At 44.9% G+C, this 21,282-nt stretch overlaps 1 non-coding gene across 1 annotated transcript; it reads left to right on the top strand.

Annotated features, from left to right (window-relative positions):
- Positions 1–4,779: 4,779 nt before the first annotated feature.
- On the top strand, positions 4,780–4,851 carry trnac-gca (transfer RNA cysteine (anticodon GCA)). Its single transcript has one exon. It is a non-coding gene; the product is annotated as a tRNA-Cys (tRNA).
- The last annotated feature ends 16,431 nt before the right edge of the window (positions 4,852–21,282 follow it).

Genomic DNA, 21,282 nt, shown 5'->3' with positions numbered 1-21,282 from the left:
TAAATTCCAAAAAAAGAATTTTGGTCTTGATCTTGACAGTGTTCAGGGCTTCCTTCATCGTGCCAGTAGCTGCCTCTCGGTTTCCTCCACTGTTAGATTCACCAGATTGATTCCTGGGATGGCAGGACTTTCATATGATGAAAGACTGGATCGACTAGCCTTATACTCGATGGGATTTAGAAGATTGAGAGGGGATCTTATTGAAATGTATAAAATCCTAAAGGGATTGGACAGGCTAGATGCAGGAAGATTGTTCCCGATGTTGGGGAAGTCCAGAACGAGGGGTCACAGTTTGAGGATAAAGGGGAAGCCTTTTAGGACTGAGGTGAGGAAAAACTTCACACAGAGAGTGGTGAATCTGTGGAATTCTCTGCCACAGGAAACAGTTGAGGCCAGTTCATTGGCTATATTTAAGAGGGAGTTAGATATGGCGCTTGTGGCTAAAGGGATCAAGGGGTATGGAGGGAAGGCTGGTACAGGGTTCTGAGTTGGATGATCAGCCATGATCTTACTGAATGGTGGTGCAGGCTCAAAGGGCCGAATGGCCTACTCCTGCACCTATTTTCTATGTTTCTATGTTTCTATGTTAGTTGTGCAATTCCCAGGTGGAGACTTAGGAATACTGTCGCACACAGATATAGGATTCTTCATTGCTGTTTCCATAACAATTGTTTTTGACCCATCAGCTTGTTATCCTGGAGGACCAGTGGACTACTCTTATTCTGGCCGCTACCCTTTGACCTGTTTGGCATGGGTGACCCTACTAAGAACCAAAGCACAAAGCCCTAACTTCAGCCACACAGCTCTTCGGGTCATTGAGGCACATAAGACTCCAAACACTACAACAAGTTTGTGGTCCTCTTGGAGGATGAATGAAGAATATGGGCAGATTATTCTCCGTCTGTGTGGTTACATTCTCTAAACAGACATATACACCCAATGGCCGCTTTATTAGGTACCTGTTGACCATCAAGGGAACTAAGTTAGGAAACTTACTACACAACTCTCATTTAATTGAAGCTTGCAGTTTATTGTCTCTACGTAACTATGTTGACCCCAGACTAACAACCTAAAACATGAATTCTATTGTTCCCTTTGTATCAAGACCACTTTTTCAATTGATAACACTGAAACAGGGGATCTCCGTTGGCCGGAAGATCAATCCTTTCTTCTCCCAGTACCTGGCATGGGGATTCTTCCTCACAATGGTTAATCTCCTAAATTATCGGCCATTTGCATTTGAAGCCTCTGCTTTATATTCATTCCTTACCAGTTCAAATGTTGCATTTCAGTGTTATTGGCGATGGGTCATCTGACTGACCTTTAACACCTTCATATTGGCTCCGCTCCAAGCCAGCATCCATTTATTACCCTCTACTGCAAGTAACAACTGGTATTTATGGTTCTTTGTTTTAAATCACTCACCAAACCAGTAACCAGCTTGAATCACTCAGTGCAGACCCAGACCCCACCATTTACAAACCTGCATGTCATATCTTACCAAAGAACAGCTCACAAATAACTTCTTATTTAGAAATGATCTCTAGTCCTGCAGATTAACTGGAGCATCATCGTGTCTATTTTAAAGCACTAATCCAGCTAAGCAAAACCGGTTCACAAAATGGAGGGTGCAGAGCAGCTACACAAAATGGCAGCCTCCATTCCTTCGACCTCATGGCAATAACAAAGACAATTAGTTTGTCTACTTCCACTATCCTTGACCCATTTGAGTTTGATGTTTTCTTCCATATTTTAATTCCTTCAAAGCCAACATGTCTCCTACACCTAATAAAGTGGCCACTGAGTGTATGTTCGTGGTCTTCTGCTGCTGTAGCCCATCCACTTCAAATTCTTCTGCACACCACCGTTGTAACGCGTGGCTATCTGAGTTACTGTCAGCTTGAACCACTCTGGCCATTCTCCTCTCACCCCTCTCGGTAACGAGGTATTTTCACACACAGGACTGCTGCTCATTGGAAGTTTTTTGTTTTTTTGCACCATTCCCTATAAATTCTAGAGACTGTCATGCATGAAAGTTCCAGGAGATCAGCAGTTTCTGAGATACTCAAACTACCTTCCTACACCAACCATCATTCCATGGTCAAAGCCGCTTAGATCACATTTCTTCACCATTCTGATGTTTGGTCTGATCAACAACTGAACTTCTTGACCATGTCTGCATGCTTTCATGCATTGAGTTGCTTCTGCAACTATTGATTGGCTGATTAGATATTTGCATTACCAAGCAGGTGTACAGATGCACCTAATAAAGTGGCCACTGAGTGTAGTTTCTGTGTATGGTGTTTTCCCATGGTTGAATAAACTGGTGAAAGCAGATCTTAAAAACTGCTTACTTAACAAAAAATGTAAGCGGGAGAAAGGCAGAAGATGAACCAAGTAAAACCTTTCAGGCAAAATTACTGAGTATTTAGAATTGGGCTGCAATCATTTCCTTAAATTTATAAGTTTTTCCACAATGCAACTTAATGACTTTTGGACCCATGATTGCAAGAACTAATTCGCCAATTGTGAATATGAATGGGTAATTTAACTTTACACATTTTCTACTAATTATGAGTCTAGTCAGTGTTCAGTGCTTCATTCGTAAATTATATGAAATGCTTGGCTGTGAATATAAAACAGTGACTTGTAAACACCAGAATTTGTTTCTGATCATGCATGTCGAGGATCAAGGACAGAATCACAGAGTCATGGAGTTGTACAAAGCAGAAACTGGTCTTTCAGCGTCCAACATCCCTGCTAGCGTTTGCCTGCCTATTCTTATCCCATTTCCCTCCAATAGAACCATATCCTGTGAGTTACCTACTTAACTATCTACCTACATGGTGCAGCACCTTAGATATAAGACCATAAGACATAGGAGCAGAATTAGGCCACTCAGGCGATTGAGTCTGCTCAGCCATTCCATCATGGCTGGTTTATTATCTTGCTCAAGCCTACTCTCCTGCCTTCTTCCATTACCTTTGGCATCCTGACTGACCAAGTCGGACTTGGTCTCCACAGCTGTCCGTGGTAATGAATTCCACAGACTCATCAACCTCTGGCTAAAGAAAATTGTTCTCATCTCTTTTCTAAATGGACATCTCTCGATTCAGAGGCTGTGCTCTTTGGTCCTAGACTCTCGATTACCTGCAAGTTAACCTCTTGGAAACCTGCACAAGGACTCCAAAGTCCCTTTGCACCTCTGATTTTTTAATTTTCTCCCCACTTAGAAAAATAGTCTACACTTTTATCCTTCTACCAAAGTGTATGGCCATATACTTCCCTATACTATATTCCATCTGCCACTTCTTTGCCCATTCCCCCAATCTGTCCAAGTCCATTCACAGACTCCTTACTTCCTCAACACTTCCTGCCCCTCCACTTATATTTGCATTGTCTGTAAACTTGGCCACAAAGCCATCAATTCCATCATCCAAATCGTTAACATATAATGTGAAAAGAAGTGGTCCCAATACCGTCACTGGTAGCCAACTGGAATATTCCTTATCCTGACTCATTGGCTGACTGGCAGGAGGCAATCTTCTATCCATACTAGTATATTTCCTGTAATACCATAGGCTCTCATCTTGTTTAACAACCTCATGTGCAGTACCTTTTTAAAGGCCTTCTGAAAATCCATGTAAGCAATATCCACTGACTCTCCTTTGTCTATCCTGCCTGTTAATTCCTCAAAGCATTCCAATAGAGTTGTCAGGCAAGATTTCCCCTGAAGAAAGTCATGCTGACTTTGACTTATTTTATAATGCACCTCCAAGTACTCCAAAGCCTCATCGTTAATAATGGACTCCAACATCTTCCCAACCACTGAAGTCAGGCTATAATTTCCTTTCTTCTGACTCCCTCCCTTTTTAAAGGGTGAAGTGACATTTGCAATTTTCCAGTCCTCCAGAACCATTCCAGAATCTAGTGATTCTTAAACGATCACTACTAATGGTTTCTCAATCTCTTCAGCCACCTCTTTCAAACCCTGGGTGCAGTCCATCTGGTCCAGGTGACTTATCTAACTTCGGACCTGTCAGCTTCATAAGCACCTTCTTCTTAGTAGTAACAACTAAACTCTATTCTGCTCCCTGACATTCTGGAATTTCTGGCATACAGCTAGTGAGGACCGACACAAAACACTTCTTAAGTTAATCTGCCATTTCTTGTCTCCTCCCCCCTATTATTACCAGTACAATATCATTTTCCAGCGGTCCAAAATGCACTCTTGCCTCACCTTTACTCTTTATATAGCTGAAGATTTTTTTGGTATTTTCTTTGATATTATTGGCTGGCTTACCTTCATTTTTCATCTTTTCTCTCATGTTTTATTTAGCTTCTTCCTGTTGGTCTTTAAAAGCTTCCCAATCATCTGACTTCCCACTAACATTCGCTGTAATACTGATACATCTGACTTTATCTTCCTCCTCTCAAACTGCATGTTGAATTCTATCTCATAATGATCATTATCTCCTAAATGTTCCTTTACCTTCAGCTCCCTAATCAAATCCACTTCATTACACAACACCCAATCCAGAATTGCCTTTCCCTCAATGGACTTAATCACAAACTGTTCTTAAAAGCTATCTCATAGGCATTCTGCAAGTTCCCTGTCTTGGGATCCAGCACCAACCCAAATTTCCCAATCAACCTGCATGATTACCTCAACATTGCTCAAATTACATTGTACTGCAAATATTTATAATTCCTATGATAACCACTGATTCAGGAAGTGTGGATATTTAATATAGCATCTTCAAATTAGAAAAGAACTCTGTGGGTATAGCTCAGTGGTAGAGCATTTGACTGCAGATCAAGAGGTCCCTGGTTCAAATCCAGGTGCCCCCTTGCTTTTTGTTGAAAATATTCATCAAATTAAAATGAGCGGAGAGAATTGTTTACGCAATGAGCTGTTGCACTTGAAACACAACTGAAAGTTGAAGCTGTAATAAGTTTTAGGTTTTAGACTCAAAATGGTCAATGTAGAAGGAGCAGGGTAGCTGAATAAATTGCCAAGCTCATTTAAAGAACTTCACACACTGGTCAAGTTCAAGTTTAATTATCACTCAACCATATGTTAATATAGCCAAATGAAATGGCATTCTTCCCGGGCCAAGGAGCCAAACACATTATCAACTGTACGTAGCACAGAGCACAAATAGCACATTCAGTTACAATTTCAGAAAAACATACAATCACAAAGACCCTGAGTGGCATGACTTGAGAATTCATGGTATGTTGTTCTGGTTCAGCTGGTTCTTCCATCGAGCGAACACCAGAGAACAGCACCGATGGAAAGAGCCAGCTCCTGAATACAAATTCCAGCATGTCTCACAGTGGCTCTCCTGCACTGCCTTGGTGCCTCTTCTCCTGGTCAGCTGTAACAGGTAACCCTGCAGCCTCAGCCTAGTCCTCACCTTGGAGGCAGAGCTTAGGAGGGATAATGGCACCTAACGGTGACTCCTTTGCTTGCATCTTCAGAAACAGCTCTATTTCTATCTTTAATACTTTTATTTTTCCCTTTCAGGGTTCTTTTGAAGACCTGGAGTTACATGCAGGCTTCAGTTCTTTGCGGGAATAGTGCGCATGCACCGGTCGTGCATGCAGCCTGTTACAGCTGTTCCAATCGGATTCTTACCTTTCTCCTCTTACTTTTTAACTTACGTTATTTTTTGTTTTTTTTTCATGGTAACATGTCGAAGCTGCACCCTCTCTAACATGCTGGTAGAGAGAGTTTTATTTGGGTTTTTAGCGCTGGAAATAGTTACATCCCAACACGCGGGATAGAAGCATGGTCGCCGGTTTAGCGAGCAGAGCGGCGGACACCCCTGCTGAAATCTGGAGGAAAACACACAGAGGATGCAGAGGGGCATCACAAAGGTGAGGAAAGAGGACCGGGTCGAGACAACAGAGACTTATGGAGAAGAGGAGTTCGGTGGGTAATAAAATGGACGAGTTCACGGCGTTAGCCAGGCGTCAGAGAACATTCCGGGAGTGCAGTGTTATGAGCTTTACTGGAACGGGGCTGCACGAGGACATACCCGATCAAAACTTCTCCATGGACGGCTTCCAGACTGTTCCCGCTGACCAGAAGTGCACTGAGAGCGGTAAGCGTAAAGGAGTTGGGTGCTTACTGTTCTGGTTAACAACAGATGGTGCAATCCGGGTCATATTACGATTGAGGAACGTGTTTGTAGACCGGATATTGAACTTTTTACTGTTGGACTTGGGCCACATTCCACCGAGATACAACACTGGGCGGCATGGGAGGTCGTTCCTGCCTGTGGCCATGGAACTTGCAGCTCCTCCCTTGGAGGGTCAGACACCCTGAGCCAATAGACTGGTCCTGGACTTTTTTCCATCTGGCATAGTTTGCATTTTGTTGTTTGATTGTTTGTGGTTTTTGTATTGCTATATTTATGCTCTATTCTTGGTTGGTGCGGCTGTAATGAAACCCAATTTCCCTCGGGATCAATAAAGTATATCTATCTATCTATTCTCAGGGTTCCACGACTGGCCGTTATTCGACATGCTAAGGGTTTGGCCTGAGTATCTCGATCTTGTTCGGGAACCTAAGATCTCGGGGCTCTGGGGAAGGGCGGATCGAGGGTCAGTGTCACGGCAGGAAACTTGTGTTGTCAGGGAGGCTGAAAAATCTTTTGCTGTGGGCCTGAAGACCCGAGGTCTTTGTGATCTTCGGACACAGAGCTCAAAAAAAGCAATGAAACAGACTTTTAACATCGTAAACCAGCCGGTTGTTGTTATGTCTCCCTCTCCCTTGTCAGGGAGAGAGAGAACCTGTGGGTTGTCGAATTTCGGATGCAATGCAAAGCCTTTGGGGTAGCTTTGGTCTGTGTCTTTGCTATTGCTTAGCACACACTTGGGCTCGATGATAGTACCGATGCACAGTTTTTTGCTGGTGGGGGGTGGGGCAATTGTTGTTTGCTGCTGGGAGAGGGGAATTTGGGGTTCTCACGTTTAACTGTCGTTCATTCTTTGGGGCACTTCTCTGCTTTCGTGGATGTTTGCGAAAGAAAAGCATTTCAGGGTGTATATTGTATACATTTCTCTGACATTAAATTCGACCTTTGAATCATTGAACCTTTGAACCACAACCAAGGCAGCACAGCTCCCCCACCATTGGACTTCTTAATAAACCAGTGAACTGGACTTGCAGTATTCTATGCTACCAATGTCTAACAAGGGCTTGCAATCACCATAAAAATGTCCAAGACAATCACTTACGCTGTGCATCACCCAGTGGTACGTGACAAGTCCAGGTGACAACACAAAAATGGTAGGTAATAAGTCCACTTCCATCGCTACCGAGCAACTCGCTGATAGGATAGTCCTGCAGTACTTGATGTTCTTAGTATCCAGCAGTGACTGCAATTGCAAAGAAGACATACAAGACGAATAAATACACCTTCAATTAGACCTGGAGTGGCCACTGTGTTTGAGCATACTGTTATCTTACCTTCTGGGGATATTACAAATTAGACATTACTTATTGGGCAATGATTTTACTTACTACATTTGTAGAATACAAAGAAGACCATTCAGCCCATTAAACTGATGAGGTTTAAAGAGATTAGCTTTATTTGTCACATGTACATCAACACGACAAAACATTTAGTGAAATGCGTTGTTTGTGTCAATGACCAACACAGTCTGAGGATGTGCTGGGGGCAGCCGACAAGTGTCACCATGTTTCTGGTGCCAACATAGCATGACCATAACTCACGAACTCTAACCTGCACGTGTTTGGAACATGGGAGGAAACTGGAACACCCGGTGTAATAGTGTTACACTAATTGCTGGCACTGTAGTAGTGTTACACTAACTGCTATGCTATTGGGTAGGGATACAGCATAGCAACAGGCCCTCCTGGCCCAATCGCCCAATTACACCCATGTGACCAATTAACCTACTAACCCATGCATCTCTGGAATGTGGGAAGAAACTGGAGCAGATGGAGGAAACCCAGGTGGTCATGAGGAGAACATACAAACTCCTTATAGACAGCAGTGCGAATCACACTCCAATCAATATCAACCTTGCTGGTGCTGTAAAGTGATTGTCCAAGCGGAAGAGGTCAAGATGAAAGGCTACGGCTTGAAATATTGACAATTCCTTTCCTCTTATAGATGCTACTTGACCTGTTAATTTCTTTCTGCAGATTGTTTGTTTCTTGCGGTGCATTAATTCAACTAAAATCCAACCAACCCAGCAAGGTTTCGAGAATCGGAAGTCTGGAAGTTGAACTCCATTGGTCAGAACCCTGGGTCTATGAATCTCTGAGAGTCCGCTGGGCTAGTTGAAGGCCCAATGTCTGTGTGTCTGAGGCTGGAGACCCGAGAAGATAGACTGTCTTGGGGTTAGGGAACTGTGTATCTGTGTGGATGGGAGGGAGGGAGGAAAGGGGCTTGCTTTGCTGTTGTTGTTTTGTTCCTTATTGTGTTCTGTGTTGTTGTGATTGTTTTTCTGTGGAACATTGCAAGCATGCTATATTAGCACCGGAAATGTGTAGTGACACGTGCAGGCTGTCCTCAGCGCACCCTTGTGTGCATTGGTTGTTAATGAAAATGCGACATTTCACTGTATGTTTCGATGTACATGTGATAAATAAACTCGAATTGTGAACATTGACTCCCGAGATAATACCTGCTCTCAAAAGCATTGTAGAATTTTACTGCCTATTTTGAAATTTGCACCGTGTAAACCTTTCATTTGATTTGCTCTGAGCTTTCCAAATACAGGCTTAGGATTTCTTTTAGTGCATATTTGTCTTTTTAAATCTTTTTTGATACTTGGGGTATGCTTTTCTGGTGAGCAGTCAATAACTCCTTATTTTACTGATTCCTGAACCAAGGTGGATTACATCACTCACTTCAACTCTGAAGTGATTCCATACACTATGGAATAACTTTTAAGGACTCTAAGACTCACATTCTCAGTATTTATCTATCTATCTATCCATTTATTTATTTGTATAAGTAACGAAGGATCAGAATCAAGATTCATATCACTGGCATATGTCATGAAATATGTTGAATTGTGACAGCAGTACATTGCAATGCATAATAAAAAAGAAACCATAAATTACTATATCTATATATCACTTATTTAATTTATATAAATAAGTAATGCAAAAAGAGAGCAAAAATAAAAGAAAAAATAGTGAGAGAGTGTACATGGGTTTGTAGGGTAAGGTAATTGGTGGAAATGTACATAATTCACAACCACCGACATTGAGTTGGGGTTTCACTTTAAGAGGCTGCTCTGACGTGATGACGTTATTATGTAAGGGTGTCATAAGGTGGGCATTGGTGGCAGACCCAAATGCAAGGCATAGACACTGAAGGGCAAGGAACAGGACTAGGTTAGTCAAGAAAGCAAAGGAAGTGGGGAAGAAAGGACGCTGGACATTGACACAGGCTCTGGGTGAAACAAGGATACAGGGCCTGGGCTAGGACTTGACTAGGATAGTGGAACCAGGACATGGAACTTGGAATTAGGAGCCTAGGCTTGGACTTCGAGCCAGAGACTGGACAAGGACCCGAAACCTGGGTCTTGACTCGGGCTCAGACCCCAGATCTAGGTGAAGACATGATGAGGCTTGGGTTCTTCGAGGCTAGGGTACTTCAAGGCTTGGGTATGGACTCCGAGCCAGAGACTGGGCAAGGACCCAGAACCTGGGACTTGACTCGGACTCGGACTCCAGAACTAGGCGAGGACAAGAGTGGCTCCAGGAGGAGGAGTGGCAACAGGACTGGATGTGAGACTCCTGGACAGGACAAGGGAACCCCAGCACTGGGCTGGGCGAGACACATGGAGAAGACAAGAACACAAAGCTGTAGCTTGGACAGGACAAGGTTCTTGTATGGTGGCTAGGACTGGACGAGACCCCAAAGCCTTGACTTGGTCGAGGGAGAGACAGGAACATGGAACACAGAGCCGGGGCCTCTCCTTGGAAACAGGACGTAGGGCTGGGACTCATACACGGAACACAGAGCCGGGACCCCTCCTTGGGTCCAGGACATAGGGCCGGGACTCATTACACAGAATACAGAATACGACGAGACGGTTCCCAACGCAAGGTAGCGGCAGACGGCTGGACCCTCCTAGCAAAGGCGTGGATACAGACAGTTCCCAACACTAGGTAGCAGCAAACGGCTGGACCTACCTAGAGAAGGTGTGGACACAGAGACAGTTCAAAACAACGATAGACAGTTCCTTATCTTGCTCCAGCAGTTGAACTTGACAGCGGTGCAGGCGAGGGTTACAGGCAAGGCAAGGCTACAGACAAGGCAAGGCGAGGCAAGGCTTCAGGCGAGGCAAGGCAACGGAAGGAAGGAGAACAGAAGGGATTCAGACAGGGGGTATGGATGGGAACAATCCAGCAGCCATGGGCTTCTTCTTTTTTGTTTTATGGTGGTTGGCAACCAGTTTTCAGTGCATTACTGCCACCTGCTAGACTTGTGGTGTTCCAACCAAATATGTCCTGGAGTTCTCTACTTTAGACAATCTAGTTCAGCCTGCAGTTCTCTATTAACATCACTCTGTAGTTGCAATTCCTCGTGAATGCTTAATGCGCTCATTAGATAATGCTGCAAACTGCTATTCTTCCCTAATTTTGTCACATTTTCATGTAGTTGCATGACCTCAATTACATTGATTTCACCTACATCAGTGGTAAGACTAAGATCGTCTTGTTAAAGAATAGTAATTATCGCACGTTATATTTTTAAAATTGCTGTTTTTCCAAGTCTATCTGCTTTTTCAGGTTTTCCTTTTCTTGGATCGTAGCCTGCAGTTGTTTACTGAGACCTCGGAGTTCTTCTTCATTTGCTTCCATGTTTTCATTTTATAATCTGAAAGCAGATAATTCACTTTCAACAAATTCCTTTTCCTTTTGTATCCTTGTAATAATTTCCTCCATTTTCCAATCTCTTTCCAACTCACAGTTGTTCTTGTCAGGTACTTCTATTTGATGTTGGAGTGCTGCACATTTACCCTGGGCTTCAACCATAAAATCTGAGGATTTTCCTTAAGTTCTGAAACATATTTCTTAAATTCTTGACTATTTGCGATAAATATACTGCCATTAAGATTCCATCTCCCCTGCCTATGAACCGTTGGATCCTCCATTCAGCGTTTCTTTGACTCCTTCCCACCTAATTCCTTTAATACCAAGATACTTGTCTGCAGACTTGATGATAATTTAAATTTTTTCAGCTCTTTTGCTTGTTTGCACTGAACAATTAATTGCATCCACCATAAAAAGTACGAAATCCTTTCTACTCGTTAATAGTGTATCCTTATTTTTCATATTACAGCCCTCACAATTCATCAGTTTATTATTCCCTGTATTTGTTTGCTTGACAGCCTTTTCTCCAGCAAATTCTTTCACTGCCTCTGCATAACTGATTCCATGAGTTACTTTTACATATTGTATCTCAGCTGCCTTCTTGCTATAAATGCACCCTCGATGAGCTGTGCTGTGTTCCTCACCACAATTGCAGCATTTCAGCCTAGCTCCTGCTTCAGATTTCCCATATTCATGTTCTCCAGCGCATCGCCCACATCTTTGTTTTGCTCTGCAGACCGCCGCAATGTGCCCGAATTTCTGACATTTATAGCATCTTAAAGGCGGTGGTATATATATTCTAACCGCATAACACATATACCCTAAGTAAACATTAGTTGGCATTCTCTCTTCATCAAAGTTAATCATTACCGATAAACTATCACACTTTTCCCCGTTTCTTGTAACTTTCAAATGTTTGGCCTCAATAATTTTTGGTCCTTTTATGTTCTGTTTACTCTCATCCATAGTAACTTTTGTTGGTATCCCTGAAATAACTCCTCTAGTCCACTTTCTATTGTCGGGTATTGAGCATTGTACTTCTTTGCCGTCTATTTTACTTAATCTTATCACTTTGCCTTGCTGAGTACTATCCCGACAAATCACTAATAGCCATCCATTTTGTAAAATCTTTGCTTTTTTAATCTCACCTATAATTGTGTTGAGCATCTTCGTTTTTCACTTAGTTTTATAATTGCTTTAATCACATCTTCTTTCCATTGTTTTGCTGTCCTGTTTTGATCATCCACTGACTCCTCAGTGTTTGATATCCCGTACCTCTGATTTCTTTTCTTCCTCTTTCCCACCGACCTCCATCTCTAGTTCACTTCCACTCTCGCCAAAAACTTCCTTGAACAGCTTGGCTCTTGCCTTGATGTTTTTTCTCTCTCTCTCTCTCTCTCTCTCTCTCTCTCTCTCTCTCTCTCTCATCATTTTCCAGTCAGCCATCTCAAACCACTGCTTCCAACACATCTGCCACAGCCAGAGGCTGAATCCTGAAACTATTTATGAAGCCAGCCCAAACGAGGATCAGCTGCCTCAACAGAAACTGGGGAAAACCGGAAAACCTGAACCGGCTTGTGAACCGGAATGCGGATTTCACGGACCAGACCATGACAAAGGAGTTTTTAAGTGTGCTTTTGTGTTCAGGTTTTGGAGGTTAAGAAAATGTGTTATGGTTTTTCTTTAACATAAACTGCCTCACTTCATTTTATTTGCAAAAACCTGCAAGACCCCAATGCTCTAAGACAATTCCGGGGGTTTTAAGCATGTTGGCCAATGCAGTCACTTTGAAGCTGCTGGAAGTTTGGGAGCAAATAGCCATTGCTTGGTTTGTACAAACTGAGGCCCAATTCGTGCTTCAAGAAAGCTCCACTGACATCACACAAGCGATGAAACCTTGCTACCACACTTCTATGTAGTAGCATCACTCAGCAACTCCAGGGCTGCAAGAGTGGTGAGTCTACTAGAACACTCGCCTGAACACAATAAATACCGATCGCAGAAACCTCTCCTTTTACAGACTTTTGGACTATTGGAGTTGAGTGTGCCAAACACTTGCTCCCCTTGCCTGGCTTCACCAATGGTAAGCCTTCAGAGCTAATGGACCACATGCTGTCTCTCCTGGGAAATCACCATCCTTCTTTATTTTTAAAGAACTCTTCATGCAGCAAAAGCCTGATCAAGTTCACATAGCCCTCACTAATGCACTCGTGAAGGACTACAGGCAGCTTCCTAAGATGGCTGATAGTCTACACTCAGCCTGTGGGTGCGAAACAGATGATGTCGGGCTTGTGCTTTTACTACGCTCATTTTGGTAAGAACACTAGGAAGTGCTGACTGCCTTGCAGCTTGGACAGTGTCAGCGCATTGGGACATCAGAGGTGTCTGAACACCATGAGTTCCAGTTGCCATGGTGATCTACTGTTCATTAGGGACACTCTTTCAGGGTGACGCCTCCTGTGTGACCCAGGTGCTTAGCTGAGTGTGCTGCCAGCATCGCCTATTGATGAGAAGGCAAAGAGTGACGAAACCTCGCTGGAAGCCACCAACAGAAGTGGGATCCAGACTTACGGGACATGATGGGTGATGCTCTGCTTCAGTGAATGATGTTGCACAAGGAACTTCGTGCTGGCTAAAGTGACTAGACCTCTGCTCAGTGCAGGTTTCCTCAGTGCCCAAGGATTCTTAAGAACTGCTGGCTTGTAGATGTCAAGAACTTTGGGTTGTTACCCTTCTCCCCCAGTAAGTTCCCCACAATGACTCTGTCAAGGGCTTGCACTGCTGCATGTGAGTTCACTCGACTGCTGGGCGAATTCCCAAACCTCACCAAGCCCACATTCTCCACTAAGTTCACAAAATATGGGTTTGAGCACCACATGTCTACAACTGGCCCACCAGTCCATGCCCACGTGTGTAGACTGGACCCAGAAACACTGGCAACCACGAAGTCTGAGTTTGCCACAATGGAAAGACTTGGCATTGTATACCAGTCTTAGATTTTCTTTTTGGTACTTGGATGACATACTTGTTGCCAGTGTATCCAAATCCGAACACGTATCTCATCTCCGTACACTGTTTGAGCACTTAAGCCAACACAGGTTGATTATTAACGCTGCTAAATGTCAGTTTGGGTTGTCAACCATTGACATTTCGATGATAAACTCTGCCATCTTCTTCAAGGATGATGCCTAGGCATGTCTAGTCTGATGGTATTTACTGTATACCCCATTGTCTGTCCCTCCTGATTTGTTAGTCCTCATCAGATCAGCTTTCCGCTATTTCACCTTGTTTACAATTGAATTCCAGTTCTTCTTTAGAGCCAGATCTTCATCTTTGTTGAAATTCTTTTCCTTTAGTTTTACTTCAATGGCTTCCTTCACCAGGAGGTCCCAAAAGCCATTGGCGTGGGACAGCAATTTTGTGCCATCGAAGTCAATCCTACGGCCATTGCAAATGCAATTGTTATAAGAATCACCCCTTGTAACAATGATCAGTAAGACAAGAGAGATCTGTATTTACCTTTATTGTTTAAACTAATAAGTTTGTGAATTAATACACTAAATTCATACTCTATCCTGCCAAAGGGTTTCGGCCCAAAACGTCAACTGTACTCTTTTCCTAGATGCTGCCTGGCCTGCTGAGTTCCTCCAGCATTTTGTGTGTGTTGCTCATACACTAAGTACCTTGTATGCACACCCGCTAAGCATCCGTGACTCTCAGTCAGTACCTCCAGTTGAACTTTGTTTTTTTGTGTGTTTTCCCCCAGCTGTCAGTCTGTGGTTTTGTATTGCCATGTGCTCTTGTTTGTTTTCATGCCGCATGTGCTCCTGTCCCCACTCCTGCTCTACTCTGGCCCCTGTATTACTGAGTACGCTGCCTCTCACCTGTTTCTCATTATTATAGGTTTCCCCCGCCATCCGAAGGTAGAGCGTTCCTATGAAACGGTTCGTAAGCCAGAATGTCATAAAGAAGCAATTATCATTTATTTATATGGGAAAAATTAGTGAGCGTTCGCAGACCCAAAAATAACCTACCAAATCATGCCAAATAACACATAAAACCTAAAATAACAGTAACATACAGTAAAAGCAGGAACGGTATGATAAATACACAGCCTAGATAAAGTAGAAATAGTTTTCTACAATTATTGTGGCACTGTTTGCTTTAGGGAAAATATCTCATGCAAGCGCCCTCGGCAGAAACACGGCACAAGTGCTCTCGGCAGAAACACTCTCTCCAGTAACCTTTAAGCTATGAAACTGCCAAATCATACCAAATAACACATAAAAATACACAGCCTATATAAAGTAGAAATAATGTATGTACAGTGTAGTATCACTTACCAGAATTGGGAAGACAGTGCCAAGCACACTGATGATGGTGTGTTACGCTGAATCGTTGGAGGTTGGGGTGGTGCAGTGGACCCCAACCTCCGGGCCATGGACCGATACCGATCCGCGAAGCATGCAGGGATGTAGCGGTAGCCAGAATGCACCCAGCACATCTTTAAGAAAAAAGCCGAAATAAACAAGTTAATTAATTAGCTGCCGTCCGGCACGTAAATGTCGGCCGAGTCCAAATTGCCTCTGATCTGGGCTGATATTTACGTGCCGGGCAGCACCTAATTAATTAGCTTGTTTATTTCGGCTTTTTGCTTAAGGATGTACTGGGTGTGTCCCGGCCACCACTGCACCCCTGCATGCTTCGCGGATTGGTATCGGTCCGCGGCCCAGAAGTTGGGGTGGTGGGACACTGGGGTGTCATCTCATCGTCGTCTGTTTCCATCAGAGCAGGCAGGTCATCATCTTCTATGTCTGCCTGCCTCGATGTCGAAGGTCGAGGTTCATCGTCTGCTGTGGCTGATGTGGAAGGCTTGAAAAATGACAGTATGCTTGACTGCTTCGCCTTGCGCGTTTTTCTATCATACAGTTCTTTGTAAGCACTCAAACCATCCTGCAAATATGCCCTAAACCTATGTACCCTTTCAAAATTAAAGTTGTACTTCTCTGCAATCATTGCAGCAAAAATCTTACGCAGTTCCTTCACGTTCAGTTCCTGGGTGACTTCACTTGCGGTCTGTTTGCTACTGCATTCGGTTTCGATTGTTATCCTTTCCTCTTCCAATTGCATCAGCTCTTCATCTATCAGTTCTTGGTCATGAGATGCCAAAACCTCTTCAACATCATCTTTGTCAACTTCCACAAGCCAAACTCACTTTGTCCTTACTTCGTTCACCACGATCGAAACGTTTAATTATGTCTAGTTTTACGCTAAGTGTAACACCCTTACGAGCTCTTTTAGGCTTTTCCGATACCTTAGAACTCATCTTGCTAACGGATGCTCAAAAGAAATTGAGATAAAGCACAGATGTTCACAGGCACGTGCTTAAGCAATGCTGGTTAGAATGCAGTTCCGGGGCAGGAGCCTGGCTGCTCAGGGCACGTGCTGCCTTTTCTTGTAACAGCGAAAACACCTTCTGTTGGTGAAAACAGGTAACTAATATAGGTCTTTTGTAGCAGCGAGGTTTCGTAAAGCGAATGTTCGAAAAGCGGGGGACACTTGTACCTGTTTTGCTGCCGCTCCTGTCTCATCGTGCTCCACTGGGCACTGGGTGAGTTCCAAGCTCCTTGTCAGTCTACATTGCCCTGCCGTTTGCCCCCATCTACAATTCCCGTTCCAGAGCCTGAAGCTATGAAGGTTGACTGTATCCACCTGAAAGACAAAGGAGAATCAACACTCATTCCTGTCTGTACTATGGCCAACCAGACCACTTCAGTGTCATTGGTATAAGACATTGGGGAGGCTGAATTTGAAGGATATTAATAAGGTGAAAGAGTGCAGAGAAGGTTTACAAGGATGTTGCTGGGACTTGAGAAACTGATTTACAGAGAAAGGTTGAATAAATTAGGACTTTATTCCCTGGAGCATAGAAGAATGAGGGGAGATTTGATAGAGGTATGTAAAATTATGATGGGTATAGACAGAGTGAATGCAAGCAGGCTTTTTCTACTGAGGCTAGGGGAGAAAAAAACCAGAGGACATGGGTTAAGGGTGAAGGGGGAAAAGTTTAAAGGGAACATTAGGGGAGGCTTCTTCACACTGAGAGTGGTGGAAGTGTGGAGTGAGCTGTCAGATAAAATGGTAAATGCGGGCTCACTTTTAACATTTAAGAAAAACTTGGACAGGTACATGGATGAGAGGTGTATGGAAGGATATGGTCCAGGTGCAGGTCAGTGGGACTAGGCAGAAAAATGGTTCGACACAGCCAAGAAGGGTCAAAAAGCCTGTTTCTGTGCTGTAATGTTCTATGGTTTCATCTCTACCTGCCCAGTAAAAGCCAAGCGCTCACCAGTAGGACGAGGAGTACTGGTGAACGTGACCCCTGTCCGGCTCTCCTCGACGCCATTCACTTTCATACCTGTTTCTCTGGAGTGGGGGGTCCAACGGTGAGCAGTCTCTGCCTTGGTTGATTCTGGTGTGGAGGGGTGTTTTATCGATTCTGGCTTGGCTACCCAGTGGGGATTACCCATGTCTGCTCTCCAATCACCATTAATGGCCAATGCCTTGAACGGTCAGAGACTGGCTAACATCACCCATGTCACGGCCCCGGTGAGCCTCAGTTTATTCGGAAACCATCATGAACAGTTAACCCTTTATGTTATTGACTCTCCTCAAGCTCCCATTGTCCTGGGCAATCCCTGGTTAGTTAAACACAACCCCCACATTGACTGGCTCAGTCACAAGATTGTAGACTGGAGCCCATTCTGTAACTCCCACTGCCTCCGCCATGTTCAGATCCCCTTGTCTCCAAGCCCAGATCCCCCTGAGGAATTCCCAGACCTTAGTGCCATCCCTCCTGAATACATGGACCTCAAGGCTGTGTTCAGCATGTCCCGGGCCACTTCCCTGCCACGTCATCGTCCATATGATTGCACCATTGACCGCTTGCCTAACACGTCTCCCCCGAAGGGGCCGCCTGTATTCCCTGTCTGTACCTGAAACAGAAGCCATGAATGAGTACACTCAAGAGTCTCTGACTGCAGGTATCATCCGGCCGTCTTCTTCCCCTGCTGGTGCTGGTTTTTTCTTTGTTGAAAAGAAGGACAGCTCTTTGTAGCCGTGCATTGATTACCGGGGACTGAATGAAGTCACTGTTAAGAACTGTTACCCTCTTCCGCTCATGACCTCGGCAATTTAACTACTTCAAGGAGCCTCAGTTTTCACCAAGCTTGATCTCTGTAATGCCTACCATCTTGTCTGCATCCGCGAAGGGGGCGAGTGGAAGACGGCCTTCAACACCACCTCAAGCCATTACGAATATCTGGTCATGCCATTCGGTCTCACCAATGCCCCCGCCGTCTTCCAAGTCTGGTAAATGACGTTCTCAGGGGCATGCTGAACCAATTTGTTTTTGTGTATCTCGATGACATTTAGATTTTTTTTTCTAAGTCCCTTGCTGAACGCACAGGTCATGGCCGCAGAGTTCTCCAGCGCCTTCTGGAGAACCAGCTCTTTGTGAAGGCTGAGAAATATGAGTTTCATCGCAATAGTCTCCTTCCTGGGGTATGTAATTTCAGGCGGCTCCATTCAGATGGACCAACAGAAGGTCAAGGCGGTGGTCGAATGGCCTCGTCGGGAGTTGCAACGCTTCTTGGGCTTCGTTAACTTTTATCACTGTTTCATCAGAAATTACAGTACACTGGCTGCACCACTCACTGCTCTTCCCTCTTCGGCTGTCAGATTCTCCTGGTCCCCTGTTGCTGAAAAAGCATTCTCTGACCTGAAGGAACGTTTCACCTCTGCCCCCATCCTAATTCAACCCAACACTGACCGGCAGTTCATTGTGGAGGTGATGTGTCTGACATTAGTGTAGGAGCTGTTCTCTCTCAGCGCTCGGCCAAGGATGAGAAGGTACACCCCTGCGCCGCCTTGTCTCACCGCCTCAGTCCCACAGAGCAGAATTACAATGTTGGAAACTGGGAGCTGCTGTCTGTGAAGCCAGCTCTGGAGGAGTGGAGGCATTGGCTGGAGGGAGCCAAGGTGCCATTCTTAGACTGGACTGATCACAAGAATCTGGAATATATCTGTACGGCCAAGTGTCTCAACTCCTGTCAAGCTCGTTAGTCCCTGTTATTCTCAAGATTCAATTTTACTCTGTCCTTCCACCCCGGTTCCAAGAATGGAAAACCTGATGCCCTCTCCCAATGTCATCCTCCCTGCTCACTGTCTCATGGGTGCAGCGCAATGGGACCGAGCGAGGCAGCCCCTAGTCACTGCCCCACTAACCATGTTTATATTCCCAGCTCTGTCCGCTCACAGGTATTGCAGTGGAGTCATTCTTCCTGGTTATCCTTTCACCCTGGAACCAAGTATACTCAGGCCTTCAGTCGGTGGTTCTGGTGGCCCTCCATGGGAGATGACATCCACAACTTCGTCTCAGCCTGCTCGGTCTGTACTCAAGGCAAAAACTCTAACCAGTCACCTGCTGGCCTGTTACAGCCCCTGTCTATCCCCAAGAGACCCTGGTCCCACATTGCCCTGGAGTTTGTCACCGGTCTTCCCCCATCAGATGGTAATACCACCATACTCACAGTAGTTGGTCGTTTCTCCAAGTCTGTACACTTCATTCCTTTACCTAAACTCCCTTCTGCCAAAGAAACAGCCAAATTACTAGTACTGCATGTTTTTAAATTACATGGTTTACCTGTAGATGTTGTGTCAGACAGGGGCTCTCAATTCACCACCAACTTCTGGATGGTATTCTGTAATCTTCTGGGTGCCCCTGAGTCTGTCTTCAGGATTCCACCCACAGACCAATGGCCAGACCGAGCGGCCAACCAACAGCTAGAGACAGGATTGCAGTGTCTGGTCTCCCAGAACCCTATGTGTGGAGTCAGCAGCTACCCTGGGCCGAATACGCCATAAACTCTCATTCATTCTCATCCACTATTCTGTCCCCCTTCGAGTGCTGCCTTGGCTACCAACCTCCACTGTTTCCTGCCCAGGAGGAGGTTGGTATTTCATCTGCCAAGCATTCATCCACCATTGTCAGTGGATGTGGAGGCACACTCACTCTGCCCTTCTCCATGCCTCAGCTAGGATCAAGAGTCAAGCCGTCCGTAACAGATGACAGACACAAAACTGCTCACAATACCCAAAGTGAGGTCTGACCAATGCCTTATGAAGCCTCAGCATCACACCTTTGCCGTCCGTCTCAAGCTCCCCTCTACTCTCCACTGCATTCATCCCACCCTCCATGTGTCCTGCAGCATGCCTTTCATGAGCCACCCCCTGTGTCCTGTCCCCAAATCCCCCCTATCCCACAGCTCATCGATGGGTCAGAGGCCTTCACGGTGCGTTGACTGCTGGACGTTCATCGCTGGGGCCGTGGCCTCCAGTACCTTGTGGACTGGGAGGTCTACGGCTCTAAGGAGAGGTGCTGGGTCCCCGCCCGTAACATCCTCAACTCCTCTCTCATCAGGGACTTTCATCTACCTGTCACCTACCGGAGCAACAGGTCAACGGCAGATGCCATCTCTCTGGCCCTACATTCCTCCTTAGAACACCTGGAGAATAAAGACGCATACGCAAGGCTCCTTTTCATTGACTACAGCTCTGCCTTTAATACATCATTCCAAATAAACTGATTCCTAAGCTCCAGAACCTGGGCCTTAGCACTCAGATCTGCAGCTGGATCTTCAACTTCCTCACAGACAGGACCCAGGCTGTAAAAATAGGGGACAAGCTCTCCTCTACAATCACTCTAAGCACTGGTGCCCCACAAGGCTGTGTACTCAGCCCCCCTCTGTACTCACTGTACACCCATGATTGTGTAGCCAAACCAATATATAAGTTTGCTGATGACACAACAATTGTAGGCCGTATGTCGGGTAATGATGATTGGTGCAAAGACAATAACCTATCCCTCAACGTCAGCGAGATGAAGGAATTGGTTGTTGACTTCAGAAGGAGTAGCGGACTGTATGACCCGATTTACACTGCTGGTGCCCAAGTGGAACAGGTCAAAGCTTTAAGTTCCTCGGGGTCAATATCACAAATCACCTGACTTGGTCCAACCAAGCAGAGTCCACTGCCGAGAAGGCCCATCAATGCCTTTATTTCCTGAGAAAGCTAAAGAAATTTGGCCTGTCCCCTAAAACCCTCACTAATTTTTATAGATGCACTGTAGAAAGTATTCTTCTAGGGTGCATAACAACCTGGTATGGAAGTTGTCCAGTCAAAGACCGGAAGAAGCTGCAGAAGATCGCGAACACAGCCCAGCACATCACATAAACCAATCTTCCGTCCTTGGACTCACTTTACACTGCACACTGTCGGAGCAGTAATGCCAGGATAATCAAGGACACAACCCACCCAGCCAACACACTTTTCATCCCTCTTCCCTCCGG

This window comes from Mobula hypostoma, chromosome X1 (assembly GCF_963921235.1).
Source record: "Mobula hypostoma chromosome X1, sMobHyp1.1, whole genome shotgun sequence".
Classification (NCBI taxonomy): domain Eukaryota; kingdom Metazoa; phylum Chordata; class Chondrichthyes; order Myliobatiformes; family Myliobatidae; genus Mobula; species Mobula hypostoma.
This window is presented reverse-complemented; position numbering and strand designations above follow the sequence as displayed.